At 32.8% G+C, this 17,748-nt stretch overlaps 1 protein-coding gene across 5 annotated transcripts in view; it reads left to right on the forward strand.

Moving 5' to 3' along the window:
* Positions 1-17,748, forward strand: part of RALYL (RALY RNA binding protein like) — a 350,333-nt gene that overhangs the window by 57,559 nt on the left and 275,026 nt on the right. Inside the window, exon 1 of one of the 5 annotated variants that reach the window (XM_026049676.1) lies at positions 964-989. The exons of the other annotated variants lie outside the window; for them this stretch is intronic. The gene's annotated coding sequence lies outside the window, so the exon portion shown is untranslated. Of the gene's footprint in view, positions 1-963; positions 990-17,748 lie in introns of those variants that run through there. 5 annotated transcript variants of the gene reach the window in all.

Below are 17,748 nucleotides of genomic sequence, written 5' to 3' on the forward strand. Positions count from 1 at the left end.
TTTTTTTTTTTTTTTTTTTTTTTTTTTTCCTATCAAGCTCAATATCATTATCTTAGGTCTTTTCTAAGGGAGAAGGGGCAACAGTTGTGTAACAGTGTTACAACCCCAAAAGAGGTTCAAGGCCATTAATACTGAATAATGTTTTACGCTTTCATTTGGTCTAAGGTAATGACCATGACAGAGACTGTGCTAACTAGTAGTAAAACAGTACACACAATTGCAGAGCAGTGGTGGAGCTCGTGTCTTGGCTCGGTCCACTCTATTATTATAGAGTCCTTATTGTCTACCTTGGGATGTAGATTAAGGATCTTGTTGCCAGGTAGGCACAAACATTAGGGTTTATCATGCTGATGTTGAAAGACTAGTTTTAGGTAGCTTCTTCATCATTAGTTGCCACATTAATAATTAACAATTCTAGTTTTAAGGCTATAGAAAAATACATTTTTTTAAATATGAGCTAGTTCAGGAGAGCTCAAGAAGACAAGGCTTGGAAACTTGTTTTTAACTTGGTATGTAAACATTTTTTATATGTTAAAAGTGAAAGTATCAGTTCAGTACATAGGAATATTTGTTCATTCATTCATTGCTTCAGATGTTATTTCAGTCATTAGCTTTATTTTAGTCGTAGAATTTTGTAGCAATGTGCTTACTTTATTTTGCCCTTTCCATTTTTTTTTCTGCATTTCTTAACATGCCATGTATTAAATTCTGATCCTGCAAAAATTTATATAGATAAGCAGCTTCACAAATATCAGTAGCTCCARTTAAGACTAACTGCTCACATGAGTGTCACTGGCACTTGTAGACTTTTCTGAGAATTTACATTAGACTGAGGATGAGATTTTAATTGAAATTTATGGATTTTTTTTGTTCTAGTTTTTATATCAGTGCTATTTCTTCACATCAGTGACCTACTTCCATTTTGCCATTATGAAAAGGAAAAGGACATGGTGTTTGGCAGGTTTTCAGGTGCTGTACAAACAGATAAGGTAATGGCTCTTAAAAAACTCATTTCTGTAGTCTAATTAAGCATGATATGCTGGAAAAATAATATTGTTTATTTTTACACTACTTCATTTGCTTTTGGATTGTAAGAGTTCCCAGTAATTGCTGACTGGCTTGATAGGTCATAGAAAGTAGGTGAAGGAGGGAAAGAGGGAATAAAAACTGGAGACAGAGATGCAGGAAGGAAGGAACAGATCTRTATGAGAAAAATAAAAGAAATTTCAAGAAATAGAAGACATAAGGGTATACACACAGAATACACACAGGAAGAAGAAAATAGTAGAAAAAATGTAAGATCTGTCAGTAATCCTCCTTCAATACTTATTTTTCTTAGATTTTTGTATATTTTTGAAGAAAAATGCAGGGTTTTTTTAATATCACCTTTACTTTTATTTTTAAAACAAATTCTTTATATAAATTCCTATTCAGTTGGCAGTATTAACATGTGTAGGCCACTTATAGCTAGTGTGAAGAAAGTCAAATAATGAAATAGTGTTACATTTCAATATGCCTTGAGAATGAACTTGGGGACAAACCCTATCAATAACAGGAGGAACAACTTTTTTTATCATGCCAGTTGTACACAAATCATGTAAATTCAATCATGACATTACTATTTTCAAGGCTGAAAATCTGTCAGTAGGACTTTTTTTTTTTTCTTTTAAAGTATGTATTTTTGTGATTAAAAAAATGATTCCTTGCAAGGACATCTAGGTCATTTGAAACTTTCTGAAAACAGTAGTGCTTTGGATGAAAGCTACTAGGAGCTTGCTGCCAGATTTCAGATGAGATGTAAAACCAACCTTCTGACTGCATGTAGTCATTAAAGAGAAGAAGATACTTTTTGGAAGAGTAGTACTGTAGAGCACCCACTGTGCTGGCCAGGTTCCAGCATGGAAAATTACATTCTGCCTACTGACAATTGCCTTTCATATTTCAAAAAGCGAGTCTTGTTTTCACATGCTGTCCTAGATATTAGACATGTGGCTAACTTGGAGCATGGTGCTAAATCCACCACATTCTTATCTACCTTGCTGAATTGGGATCCTAATACATTTATTAACTCTGTTAAAGATGTGCCTCTTCGATCAATGTGACATCAATTTAATTTCTATATAAAATATACRGAAAAAWATATATATATAACATTCAGATCACAATTTTAGAAGGTAATAATTCAGGAAAGTGCAATGCAAGGTGTCTTATGTTAATGATACCTTTTTCCCAATGAACTCTTTCTGTTAGCTATGATGTACATTTAAATACRTAGACATATACTTCCTTCATACACTCGAATACTTGCAGTTTTAGGAACTTAAGAAACTAATAAACTCATAAACTTTGACTTTCTGATATACAAATTGAATTTTTTATTTATAAAAATCAATGATGAGAATTTTAATGGCTCAAATAATTACTTATGTACTCTGACAACACTGAAGCTGGGGAAAGTTTGGAGTAATGTCGAATCCTTCCAGAACTATTTCAGTTGCAAAGACAAGTGATTAAAATTTCCTTAACTTTTTTTAAAAAAAGCATTCATTCTTATTCTGAAGCAAAACCTAAACTATTTCAAGCTGAAAGGTAAATGTCTATGAAAAGAATACTGTATATGTGTAAATTGTAATGTAATAGTACCTCAAGGACTTAAGAGGCACTAGTTACAACGGTCTGTCAAGCACTGTGGGATCCTTAAAGATGAAAGACAAAGTACAGTGAGGTCATTTTTGATAATTGTTTTAGTAATAAGGATCCAATTAGGACAGGATTATTTTTCTTTTTGTTTTGGATTGTAATTAAATATCACAGAATATAATATACTTGATAAGACTAAGTGCCATACTGAGCTGCAGATTTACTCAGCATAAAAAAAAACTTAACAAATAGGTTTTCAGCTAAGTACATAACTTAAAATTCCATCATCAAACTAAGGTTTTTTTAGAGCTTTTAAAGATTAAAATCAGTAAGATTGTGTTTCACATTCTGGAAAATACTTTTTTCTATAGAAAGAGCCATGTTTCTGCAGCAACATTTTAAATATATATTTAACAAGCAAATGCATASTCTAAGAATTTGTGACATAAGTTTAACAGAAGTGTTAAATTGTACTTAAAATGTTTTTGTTTGTGATTCATATATATGTAAAAGGCATTGAAGTGCATATGGTTTTTTTTATTGATGACTAATGCAACTTGCTCTGTGCACAAATAAAGAGAAAGACAAAAGGCTCTGCCTTATGCATTGTACAAAAACTATTAGTAGATGGCCATTTAATAGTTGTACAAGTGTATCTTAATGAACCTTAAGAGATGGTATAGCTTTCCTTGTAATTGCTGACAGCTGTGTTGCTTTAGKTTTAAGAGTATACATGCTTATCAGAGATGCCATTGACTTGTACTTGTTCTGTTTATTGATTGCTTAATTAGTTTCCAAGATAGCTAATCAGGGACAAATGCAAGTGCTTAAGCATCTCTTGCTCTGTCTTCCTCTAAGCACAAAATTCTGGAGCAGCTGTGTGATTTGAACAAATAAATTAACCTCAGTCTCTTGAACTTGTTTGAGTCTTGCTGTAGAGTGCAATGTGGTGAAGCAATACTGTGTATTTAAGAAAATGAACTTGGGGGAAGCTGACTGATCTTCCAAGAAGTAACTGGAAAGAAGTCTTTCCAGAGAAGAGTGCAAAAAGGATCTTCTCTTTTCTTCCATGTGTTTTCTGTTGTTATTGACTAACGGTCAAGATAAAAAAGGATTTGCTCATGGTGACAATGACTACRAATTTCTGTCATAGAATGCTGAAGTTTATTCAATTTTATTTCTCGATTGGAATCATTATGCAACACTAGTAAAACTAGGTGAAATGGAGCGATATTATCTCAGAAAGTTTAAAAATAAGTTTAAGCCGAAACCATTCTTTTTTGATAAAACTATTTTTTATTTTAACATGTTTTTGAATGTTCTATCTTGAATAAAATTGCTGTAGAAATTGAAAGAAAAATCACAAAAATCACATTGATATATACAGAAATATTAATATAGCACATTTTTATTTTTTGTAGGGTACTGTTTGCCTTAATAATAGAGCAAAACTGACAAAAAATAGCATTATTTGGGCTTATTGAATTTATATATTTTACAAATGAAGTATTTGGTGAAAAACAGCTYTGTCATAATAATGCCACATAAAAGTCTGACTGCCTAAGCATAAAACTAAGACCAGATGTTCTTTATTTACGATTTTGATTTGCAAACTTATGCCTTTCACATACTTCTAAAGAAAAAGTACTTTTTTTCTAATTTTGTTCACATAACCGAAATAAATCACAGACCTAGTGAGAAAAACAAAAGTATTACATGTTGATAGTAAAGAACATCACCACTGCATAAGTGATCACAAAGATATGCCATTCTAGTGACCTCTGAAAATTTTACTGTTTGTTCAGCAATCTTTTTACAAATAGTTTTGAAAGATGACCAGAAAAGCATTCATTATTAAGAGGCCAGCATAGAGCTGATACTTAATGGAATTCTTCTAGCCCCTTCTCCATATAATCTAGTATTCAAAAGTACATCTCTCTTATCTGAGATACTACTCTACTGTGCCACTCAAACTGTTTAGTACAAGATCAGAACAATGGCGTTCAAGGCTCCCATTGTATCTGGAAACAGTAGAGATGTGAAAACTCTGCTAGCAAGCAATCTTGTATTTAAATTAAAAGGACACTGAACCAAGAGACTGCCTTAATAAAATTCAATGGAGAAGAAAAAAAATGGACATCCTTTTAAACCATTATGTTAGTTCTTGGCCATTTTCAGTTGCCCACTGCAGCAGAAGTGAAGTCAAAATTCTCACAGAGAATATCTGTCCTATTTCCTCATCTATTTCAGCTTTGGGCATGTATTACAATTCCAGAATTATTGAGAAATTCTAACATTGGAATAGACATAACTGAACTTGGGACCTGTAGCAAAACAAACCTTCAGAAACATTCCCATTGAACTCTTTGTTTTCAGATATACCATTTTTATATCAAAAAAAAATATGATTATAATTGAAGACCTGAAGAAATAAAATCTTAAAATCAGATCTTTAAAGAAATTGAGTTATGTGTCTCCAAGCTTAAAAAAAAAAAAAAAAAAAAAAAAAAGATATGTATTGATTTTTTTAAAACTGGACGAAAATCTACTAAAAAATGCTACCAGTGGAACAAAGACAACACTAGAAATAGTGTGGGTAGGTGAGTTTACAGACTAGCAAAAAATAATGAAAAACTGTAGAAACAAAAGAGTGACTAATAATAGGATTATTGGAAATCATCAAGGTTTACTCCACATTATTGGTTTGACTTACAATTCAGATCATGCAGCAGTTTGGAGACATATTATTGAACAGTCAGTGCAGTATCATTTTAATCCTCCTGCAAGCCCTAACTACATATTAAAGGAGTAAAAATGATCTGCGGTAGTCATTTGTTCTCCTCAGTACACAGTGCATTCAAATCATCATTTACTGTCAGCACCAAGATAATTCACACACATTAAGAGTTTATATACTAGAATTAGACACTTTGGAAACCACTGGATTCAGAGGAAGCATTTAATAAGTCTGCATTTAGTCAGCACCATAACCCAAGTCTTAATAAAACTAACTTAGAGACATGGAGAGCTTAGTCATATTCAAAGTAACAACTGGAATGTGGATCTTGATCATATTATTGTTACGGCTCAATAACTATTTTGTAGAAATACACCTAGCCAACCTATTGATTTTTGAATCTGTACTCTTCTCTATACACTTAATTTCTTGATACAACGCAGATCACGTCCTATACAGTGTTCTGAAGAGGTAAAATGTAGGACATTGTCAAAATGGTGTTTTAAGATGCTCAGTGTCATCTCAATAAAAATCTTATTAAATCTTTCAACCTCACTAAAATGCTTTAAAACCATTGTCTTAAAATGGACCAATAAATGGTTTACRTAATAATTCTCCAGTATTAAGTTACCACCAGACTCAAACCATTCTGGACTGATACTGATAACCAAACTTTTGGCCAACTGTAAAAAGACCTACATTCCTAGATGGAGCATTGGACATTTGGGAAACCAATGAAATATTGCTTTCTCTAGTGCCACTCAGCAAGGATTCAGTTCCAACCAGACCACAGAAAATTTTGCTATAGAAAACAGTAGGAACAGCCAAGAACAAACAGTTGCTAATATATCCAATGGCACAGAGAGTCGTAGAGTGCGTAGTAGGAGACTGTCTCCTTTTACATGCAAGGATTATTTCAAAAATGAGAATCCTTGGAAATTTCAGGATTAGTTGCTTTCCAATCTTGAGAGACAATGGTTTTCAAAAATCTTTGTGTTGCATATTTTAACTTGAAATCTGTCCCAGTTTGGCTGTCCATGGTGGTAGATACATGGATGGATAGCTCTGTGCACTAAAAAAGAGCTAGCAAGAGTGAATTCATCTATGTCTACTTCTAACTCTGAGTGTGAATTTATTGTTTTTCTCAATATGCTTTTCTCAATATGATATCTAACTCCATGTCATCAGGAAACATGTCATCTCTTATTTAAGGTAAAAATAAGCTACTAAAAGAAGGYATCTTTTTCTTTTCTAGGATCTGTTTAAGTAAAGTTTTTAAAGCTATGATTAAACAACCAAATAATACCAATCTAACTCCTTAGACTACTATTTTTTTAGGAAGCCACAAGAAAACTATATCTATTTGCAGTGCAATTCAGGCATGTGTTCCAAAGATGACTTGAGGAGAGCAGAGCAAAAGAAAAAAAAAAAAAAAAAAAAAAAAAGATAAATTATTTCATTAATATTTGTGAAACTATGAAATCTGAAAATGAAAAATACCTTATTACTAAAGAGGAATTGTCTCCAAATACTCTGTCACTTCCTACAGCATATATTGTCTGCTTTTAATACTCAAACCAAAAGGCAAAATGGCAAAAAAATCTGATAAAAAAAAAAAAAAAAAAAAAAAAAAGATAAATTATTTTGATTAATGTTGAAGCTCTTCCTTTTACTTTAATTAGAAATGTATTTTGGTGCCAAAATTTTTGTCAAGACAAATCTACCTTTTCTGACAGAATGTAAAATCTTGCTTATTTATGCTTATTTGAGTACACACAAGCATGTGCTTATGCATGCRTGTACGTATGTATGTATGTGTGTTTATAAATGCACAGATCACAGATACATGTCCTTGCTTAAGAAGGCAGGAAAATGTAGATGCTTTATAGGGAACCTTCTCCCTTGCCCTTTTAGTTACCATAGTGGATATGTCTGGAAGTGCTTAAAAAACTGCATTCCATTAAATTATTAAACTTTCCAGCATGCAATGTTTTTGAATAAAACAGAAATGTTTCCAGAGTGATAAGCATAACTGGTTAATTTTCAGTAATGATTTAACCTGTGGCACCAAAAGAAGAAAAATTACCAACTGTTCACATAGACAAATAGCTCTTAATAATGTATTTTTAGTGACGTTTTATCTGTTGCTTGCCAGGTGAGAGAGAACTCTGAAATGGAAAAGTCAAACAATTTCCTCTCCTCTGCAATATGCTCAACAGCAAACTCAGGGAAAGCAAAAGCAGCACTTCATGTATAGGTGGTCCTGAGGCTATGCCAGACCAACTTCAGGAGTGCTCTGGAGCTGCTGTTCAGGGAACTCCTCAATGGTTAGTTAATGCTGTTTAAAGAGTATTAACTTTGGCCCAGTTATCATGCACTGAACTGTGCTAAATATGATGCTGCAGAGAGAAACTGATTTTTGGCAGTTAAAACCCCCTTCTCCATTATGCTGAAGAAAATGAATACCTGCAGAGATGCTTCTAAGGTCTATTAAGAGGGAACAGCATGGAATTTTCAGTTGCACCAAAGGTACTGTATCAGATCAGTGTTACATAATAAGTTACCTCAGTTTTAAAAGCTGAAAAAAAAAACACTGTGAATATGGAAGATTGACATAATTAGTATTTTCAACTTAATAGTTGATATTTGGAAAGGTTTAGTTTCACAGTATGCTAAGTAGCTAAAAGAAATAGTTCTGCTGGGTASTGCACTCTTAGTTTTCACTTAGAGACAATCATTTGCTAAAGTCAATCCTATATTAAGTGACTATAAGTTTCAACATTGATAATGAAACTGAGAACTATAAACACAGCAACTTAATTTATGCCTTTTTACGTGCCAGAGAACTATGTTTCTGTAAATTAAACTAAATATATAACTGATTTTTAAAAACCCTGTTAGATTTCAGCAGTCCAACTATCAGCCAAACTTCTTGACACTATCACTTAAAGTTTACTATTTTTGTAGTCCTATTTATTGGAAATGAGTTTCCATTGAACAGGAAACAAGGTTATGCAGTCTTCTGGGACAGTATGTGCCTTGCTTTTTGTAGCATATTTGAAATTTAGCCATATGTAGTTCCGAATTTAGGAGTGTATAKCTGCTTCTCTTCTTGGCTGTTCTGAGTGGGAGGAAGGAAGTACTGCTGGACCAAAGGGGATCATGCTGTGCCCATAAAGTCTGGTCCAGGAAAAGTCAGGTACAATGGTTCAAGAAGGAGATATATTAAGATATTATCAGGGAAATTTCTACTTTTTATTTTACAACATATACTTCAGATCAGCCCATCTTCCCATGAAGAGTTCAGTCTAGATGTACATGTGCTTTACCAAAGGCTAGTAAGTGGCCAATAATAGGAAGAATAGTCAGTCTGTGGTTCAGGTCTTCTACTAACTAGCAGTTCAATCAGAGCCAAAGTTTAGATCCTTGCTTTCTTACAATAGGAAATTCAAACCAGAGGACAACAATTTCAATCACACATAATGAAGACATTATTTTGATGTGTTTTTGTTGCTTCTAATCAAGGTATATGTATCATTAGCATGATTAGAGTTATCACTTTATTTTTTTTCCTCCTTCCTACTTAAGTTTAACTAATAAACTATATTATATATTAACTGTATAGTTGTTACAGGTATTAGAGATAAACTATATAGTTGTTTCATTCTTCTTGTGGTTCTATAATTTTAAAGATTTTTTTTTTCCCCACAGGAAGAGCTCTAGTAATAAAAGTCAGATTGTGCACAAGACCAAGCCAAAATAATATAATTAAACATGCCATCACTTCCTTTGCAAACAGTAGCAGACTACTAAAAGCATAAGTCCAAATCCTGCTCAGTAAAGTTAGTTCTTGTAGGACTTTAGTCAGCATAGGCCATRTTCTGGTGCTGCACAAGGCAAACAAATAGAGAAAAGCTAGTTGGCAAGATACATTTAGATATACATATCCAATTAATCCTTAGATAAGAACAAAAAAAATAACTTGTGGGATCAACCTCTTCAGGTTGATTTTTATTAAAAATAATAATCTTAATTCTTCCTCTGAACTAGTATTTCAGGGGCTTTTCTTGTAGTTGTCATGCACTTTTAATATACAATAAACATTAATTACAGCAATATTAGTCTGGCAGACATTGCACTTCAAATAATTCCTGCTTTCCTTAATTCCAGGTTTGTCCTTTGTAAGCATTAATTACATATGTCAACAACAATCAGTTTAGAGCAAGATAATTGAAGGTATGGAAAAAGGCTACTCTTAGCAAATACATACTTGAAAGATGTTAGATGTCTTCATAGTATTAGGATTTTATTTACCTCAAGAACGTCGTGAATCTGTTGGAGGCTTCCTAATAACTAAGTAAAATGGATTGTCTCCTTATTTTTCTGTTTATGGTCGTGTCATGTTTGTGTTCTGATCTCTGATCAGAATTGATAGATCTTTCAAATCTGTCCCATTTGTTTCCTGTTGTGCATAATTATGCCCAAACTGGATACTGAATTGMAGCAGAAGCTTTATCCACAGCTTATTCATGTGCATCCTTCCTAAAACACTATCCTTAAAACCCGTCAGAATGACACTGATTTCTGTTGAAACAATATCATGTTATCAACCAATATGCAGTTCATGGGTCACACTAATTCTTGGGTCGTGTCTGATGCACTGCTCCATACCTACTATTCCCTGAATATTTCAGCATTGCTCCGGCTTTCTAGAGCTGATCTTCTGTTTTTTTTTTTTTTTTTTTCATCTCAGTCACTTTCATCATACACTGAACCTCTAAAAGATGGAGCATCTACAATTAAATGCTTGAAGTACTGTCCTTGGAATAGAAGAAAACATGCAACTGTTATTTTTCATTTTAAAAAAAATCTGCAAGCGAAACCTTGCTTCAGACTAGCAGAGCTTTCTTTAACTAAGGCTATAAATTTCTAACAAAATAATGACTTTTTAAAATGTTTATGATTATTAGTATGCACAAAATATTTTTTTTCTTGTGTACATTGAATTTAGTCTAAAACTTCAGAAATGACCAAGGGGAAGACTTGCTTTTCGACCACAGTTTATACAAAGTTGCAATCAAAGAGATTCTTAGATATCTCTTCCTGCGTCTTAGTGAATATATTACACTTCTCAGATATAGATTTTATTTTTGTATTATCTAGAGCTTCCAATGACTTTTTTTTCCTAGTCTGTTTTATTGAAATATTAACTACATATTGAGGAATATAAATAACTTGTTTGTCTCTATCCATCTCCACCCTATCAGTAGTGCATTTGGGGCAGCTGAAAAGCCTTTTTAAACAACTTCTCATATTTTAAATTGAAATATATCAAAGTGACAAAGCATAGAAGAACAGAATATTGATTAAGCTAAAAATGGATAGCAACTTTCTTATATGGGTAATGAATTTCTGCTTAAAGCATATAAATATATAAAATCTCATTATTAAGGTCTTATCAGATTTAAAGTTATGAAGGGATTCTTAAAAAAAGAATTACTTTTTATCTACTCATATCAACCACTGATACAGTGCATTAATAAAACATCCAGCACTTTTAGAAAAGGTTGATAATTAGTTTCTGGCACTTAACTACTAATGACAGCTGTAGAGGATATATTCTTAACTTATATTTTATTCAGATACTAATGGTTAGAGCTAGAAGCATAATTAGCATACTAGGACATGATGATTCATGCTGTTATTGATTTTGTTGCAGCCAACTTTATGCTTCCATGCCAAAATTGTCATATTGATTATTTGTGGCTACTGATAAGCAACTCTTATATCAAATTTCTGTCTAGACAGTAACAAATTTTATAAAATATTTAGTAAGCATTTCTGTGACCTGGGAATTTTCTTGAAGCTTTGTTTTATTGCTTCATTTTCATTTTATAAAGACTGTCATCAACTGAACAGTGTAATTTTCTGTTATGGAGACCCTGATATCTTTTTTCTGGGAGCTGTTTTTTTTTTTTTTTTTTCCCCCAAAGGCTTTTTAAAATAATAGAGAATATTGTGAAACTTTAATACATTTGTTTATTAATCTTAAACTGGGTGCATTACTTGGGGGTTGTTAAGAGCATTCAGCATCACCAGAAATTTAGCTAGAATAAAAATACTTAGGACAGACATCCTGAATATAAACATGTTTTTTTTTTCCTAATATATTTTATCCTGTAGTTAGCACTGAGGAATTAAAAGCCAGATGGCCTTTCATGTGGGAAATATCCATGTAGAGAACATTGAAACGTGCCAAATTTTTAACAGGTTGTGCCTTCCAGAAAAAAAAATACTTGTAGCTCCTATAGTGTAAGAGATCCAGCCCAGTCATCAGCACTGGGAGCACACACTTTGGTTCAGGCTTCTGGGACCATCTAACTTAAGTATGTGTGATACAGAGGAGTTAAAGGTAGAAGCCTGTGGAGAAAAAAAGGCAAAGGCATAGAATTAGATAGCTGACTTACTGTCTAAAATAAGAAAATGCTAAGACATGGCCATTTTTCCATGGTCTACATTCTTTAATATCATAGCTGCATTGTCCATTAAATGATATTTGTAGTGGCTGTAACATACATAACAGAAGTTAGTGTGTGTTGAGGGTCTATTCTACACAGGCTGTGTCTAAGGCTTTGGGCCCATACATGTACTAACTTCATGTGAGGAAGGTGTGGAAATGCTCATCTCAGTGGAAGAAAACCCAGGAGAAAACAAAAGACCTTGAAAAAGTATACAATGTTCTCAGGTCATGTCTAGGTAAATAAGCAACAAAGACAATGTAGCTTATGAATGACATCTGCCCTGAAGGTTAGACATAATGACTGATCAAGGTACAAGGTATAAGTCGATAAAGGTTTCATCAGGGTAAGGAAATAAATTACAACATTTAAACTACATGCAAGATTTTTCTAAAAAAGCAAAGCAAAGCTAACCAAACCAAACCAAAACAGATCAAAACAAAAAGGCAAGAAACAAAAGGCAAGAGCACATAAAGGAGTTCTAATAGTTTCTTTTTTGTTTCAAGGTAAAGCATGACCAGATAAGACTTGTTACAAGGAAAATAGTTTTAGGTAATGCTACATGTAGATTTAAGATAAAGGTAAAACAATGATCATTTCATTTAGGAAGATATGGGATATAAATTACACAGTGTTTGTAAGCTTTTAAAAACATCAGCGTAATCAATACCCACTAGTGTCTTCAGTATTCGTGCGTATTGATAAGAATGTGACTTGCCTTGTATATGTTATTTGGGGGAAGGCCTGTCCGAAAAAATAACCAAGTATTCATGCAAACACATGCATTAAAGGCAACAAACATATTTTCTATCTATTGCTCATCACTCATTGTTTATCATTTTCCTTTTTTTAAGAAGTCCTAATCATCCAGTGAAGGCAAAAAAAAAAAAAAAAAAAAAAAAAAAAAGTGTGTGCCTAAGGAGACCAATCATGTAATACAAATAATGACTAATAAAAAGCTGATTTGAACATCTAAAGACGTCCTCCTAGATTGAAAATTTTCACATTATATATTGAATGCTTGCTAAGACCAAACAAAATACACAGAAGTTGACCTTTTTTTTTTTTTTTTTTGGTGATGAATAATGCAACCAGCTTTTCCACTTAAATTACAGTCTTTCTATGTCAAAAAACTTTTTCTCGCATTGCAAGGATATTGATACTGCATAAGTAGTAATTGTCATCAGAAAAAAAAAAAAAAGAGAGTTAAAGAAGTTTTATGTCAATTTTGAAAGTGCAGAGATGCATTTTTACAATAATATCTCTATCTAAAATATAAAGGTCTTCTTGGTGAAACATAGGACTACAGGAGAGGGTCTGAAGACACACATCACATCCTTGGGATGTCTGTAGATGTCTCACTAATTTCACACTTGAGTCACATCTCAAATTTTAAGAAATTTTAATCCTGGTATAGAGTCAAATTGTGACATTTTAGAAAGAACATTTATTTATTAATTATTTCAAGCAGATCTCTATCAAATTACCTTGCCTCAAAATGATGCTTATTAAACTAGTATTTATTTTAGCTGCTACAGCATTCTTTTCATTTAAAAAAACAAAGGAAAATAAAAAACAAAACCAATAACAAAGAAGCAGATGAGGTAAAGATAGTGCACTTCYAGATCCTACCAGAGCTGATTAAAAAAAATGATGATAGCAGTTCCAATTTATTCATGTTTTACTTTATGAAAGCTCTATAGCATTTTGCTGGGGTTCAGCAGCCAAAATGGCCATGTTGAAAATAGCTAGAGGATCCTCTTTAAATTTCATCAATGAACATGTCCAATATTCACTTGGAAAACAACAAAAAATAAATATCTCTACTGGGAATTTATGAAAGGTAGCTCTTTGCCTTCTTTTGTACTCCTGTGTGTTCTGTATCTAGAACTAAAATGAACTGATGGAAAAGGAACAGAAAATAGATTTGGTAAATGATAGCTCAGGATATCTACAAATAATGGAGATTTGTTAACAGCCTTGTAGTTTTTGGGGCAGCAGGTTTTTCTTCAGATTGAAAAAAAAAGGATTTTCCCATTTGTCAGATAGGACAAAATAATAAAATACCTTTCATGTGAATTAGTTTAAAATGAGCTCGTGATTTAGTTTTTCTTTTTTCTTTTCTTTTTTTTTTGAATACAATTTCAGTTCAAGTGATGTCACTTTTCTTAAAATTTCTCATAAATTTTAATTTCTGAAACAGGTAATCTTAAAAAGATTGAAGCATATATTTCCAAAATAAAATGCATTTACCTCACAATTTAGGGGCTTAGTGACATTACTACATTTCTTATTTCCACTGAGGTGGTATGTTTCAGTGAATAGCTGCACTGATTCTCAGGACCTGTTGGCAACTTTTTCAGGTGGGTTGCTTCAGAGACATAGATCATCAGATCACACAATTCTCTGGGCTGAAAAAATCCATTTCCCTCAACATTCTCTTATAGAATGGTCTCCTATAACCATTCTGATGGCTCTCCACTAGAATCATTTCAGTTTCCTGGCTTCAGTTTGTACTGGGTAGCCCCAAAGTGGGCAGAGTTCTCCAGATGCAATTAACAAGTATGAAGGAGAGAGGAATAATCACCTCATCAACATAATATCAACAATATTAACATAAATTCATTGTCAGAGTTCATACCTGACAGGCTTTGTTGCTGTATTCTGCAGCTKGGGTTGTGGTGTATGTATAATACTGTAGTGATGAGCCATTCCCAGACCCCTGGAGGTTTTTAAAATGCACCTAAGGCAAGTATGATTGTTGTAGTTAGAGTTACATTAGTTCTCAGACTCGAAAACTCCACTCTTCACATTTTCCTGAGCTATTTTCCTTTTTAGGGAGCTGCAGATGATTGAAAAAAAAAATGCAGAAAATGATTACTCAAGCTCTACAGCTGTCCCACTGAATAGCCACTCTTCAACCTCATACTGAATATAGTTTTACTTTTCGTTTAGTCCTTCTATTGAAAGYGTTTCAGGGTGTCTCTTTTTTCTGTGCTCCATTCAAGGCTGAGAAATTTCTTTCCCTCTACAATGCTGAAAATCTAAAAAAGCTCTATCTGTGTCTCATGCCGTTTCTTTTACTTCATTTTTTAATTTGACCTGTGGCAGTAATACCAAAAATGAACAGTGAGCCAAGTAGCAAAACTTTGACCCTCCTTCTTCCACAAAAGATACTCATTCACATTTGAATCTATTTGAAAATAGATAATTTAGTCCACCTTTAAAGTACAGAAACTTTCTGAATGTGTAGTTATCTCAATACATATCTATACATAAATATTTTTGCCTATATCATATCTGTCTGGAAAAAGAGTGAAGTTGTTTTATAACTTTTCAATACTTTGAATGAAAAAGAAKTAGGATAGTAGAAAACATGTGATAAATTAAATTTGATATGTTTTTTATCTATACAAAATGGATTCTGAACAGCTGGTAATTGTGAATATTTTAGCAGTCATTTTTGATGTAGAATATTGCTTCTTTGCTCTACACTAACGAGATGTGAGTTATACTTCATCAAATTGACAGTTCTTAGKKTTTTTTTGTTTTTTTTTGATGAGCCCATGATACTTTCTCAGAAGAGTGGRTAAGGGATACATTTGCCTGTGAAGACATGAAAAAAAAATCTTATTTTCATTACCTCCTGATGGACTACTTTGTTCATGCAATGAGAACCTCTGCAAACAAGTATATGAGTCCAAATTAATAGAATAAATAGAAGAAATATAGATAGAAAAATAAATACAAATTCTGTTGAACATAATTTAAAGAGTACCTTTTTAAGAGAAGCAGAAAACTAGTTCAAGAACTTGAGAGCCTTCACTTTTACTAAATGCTATGATTTCTTATGTAAAACTTGCTGCCACCATATTTATATTATTAAGTCTGTATTATTATTATCAAAAAGAAAAAAAATAAAGAAGCAAGCCCTGATGACACATGAATAAACCATGTAATTGTTACATGATTGTCATAATCACATGCCATAGCAGGATTAAGGGCTTCCTTCTGTGTACTCTGTAGRGAATATATAGAAACTACAGTTGTTTGTATTTATGTCTAAGGTGAAGATTATAAAACTGTTCACAATTGCTTCAATCATAGGCACTTACRATTTTGAGGGGATCTGAATATGGTTAGTGAGGAGTGGAGAGACGATATGTCTCATCATTGTAGCTGATGATAATTTTTTGGAGGGGAGTCTGTATTGTTTTGCTTTGTTTTTATAATGTGAGCCATGGTTGTATACATATACATAATCACATAAACTCCGTTTAAACTCAGAAGATAACAAGAGAAACAATGGGTGAAAAAACTGAGCATCTATAAACTTTATTTATGAACACTGACAGTGAGGTTTGCAATAGTAAAACTTCGATGATAATGCTATGCTTCTGACTTCCAGATGTAAAGGCATGTAAATAGGTATCCATTTTCTGCCAAATGAGTTTAGGAGTACTGCATGTTAGCTAATGCTAGGTTACTAGGAGTTAGTAGGTTACTAGGAGTTAGTTACTGCATGTTAGCTAATGCTAAAACTGCTAGGTTTGAGACTCTTTTGTACCAGATTCCAGTGGAATTAATTGAAGACACTTTGAAGAATTAACATCAGTTTTCTAATCAAAATGATTGCTTGATTGCTGTATTTCTCATCCCTCTGGACTTCACGAAATGTTTTTTTACATTAGAAATACTTTAGAAAAGTATTTTTTAYAATGGATTTATTGGAAAAATTGCAAATGAGAAGGAATCTGAGTTAAAGGGGTACAGCAGCAGATATCAAAAGTTGGACATCCTATCAAAATGCAGAGGGCTCAGATATACAGGAAAAAAAAATTACTATTCTCTAGATATCTTTGAACACTGGAATAGAAGAAATAGGATAGAATTCAATAGTGGAAAAGCTAAGCATTCTTCTGTACATTGGTGCCACATCTGCTCTACATCTGCTTTTTAAGATTTGTGTGCAATAGTTGATATATTAAGAACTCTTGTGATTTTATCACTTTCTTTGATCATAAGCTGACCCCTAATATTTTCTGCCTCCTTATTTGGTCCGAATGTGCCATGCCCATGAACAAAAATAGCATAATTCAAAGTCAGCTCTAGATGCAACCAATTTTACCACAAGCACCTATTTATGCAAAAGTCAAACATTAAGTTATCACAAATTAGGAAAATATTTTCAAAGTAGAATGGAACTGCAAATGCCATAATGCATGGAATCTCTTCATGATTCCAGATACCCGAGTTTAAGATTTATGCATTCCAAACAGAACAAGAATAATAATAACAAAACAAAACAAAACAAAACAAAAACCCAATCATCTCAGGGATTTAGGTAATTCAAGCATATCTGAATAAATTCTGACCTGTTCTGATCTGTTTATTCATCATAGGGATAAAAGATCAGACAATATACTAGATAAACACTAGTGTTAGTAAACATAGAAATCAATTAATTCCGAAGACAGACTGGAGGAAGCTTCCCCTAATGATTATAATAGTCAGACTTGGAATAGCCTCTCTGTTCCTAGAGGGCTTGTGGGGAGTCTGATCACATTATGAAAGGGCCTGGCTGCTGGCTGCATTTTATCATCCAGAAAATYCTTTCTGTTTTAATGCTCTTCATTATAAAGGTGTTTGCACAGTAAAAAGGAAACCATGAGTTGCAGAATATAATAAAATAAAATATACTTGATATTGATGCATTTATATGATTGGCAGATAAGAGATATTAGTGCAGTCATTCCAACTGCATTTTCCGAATTTGCTGTTTGATATTGCAGGTCAGCCAATACAGTCTTATCATTCTTTAGTCTCCTTCCTTCTTTTCCTTCCCCTTCCTTC

Source organism: Nothoprocta perdicaria, unplaced genomic scaffold (genome assembly GCF_003342845.1).
Source record: "Nothoprocta perdicaria isolate Ctin4 unplaced genomic scaffold, notPer1 scaffold_60, whole genome shotgun sequence".
Lineage (NCBI taxonomy): Eukaryota > Metazoa > Chordata > Aves > Tinamiformes > Tinamidae > Nothoprocta > Nothoprocta perdicaria.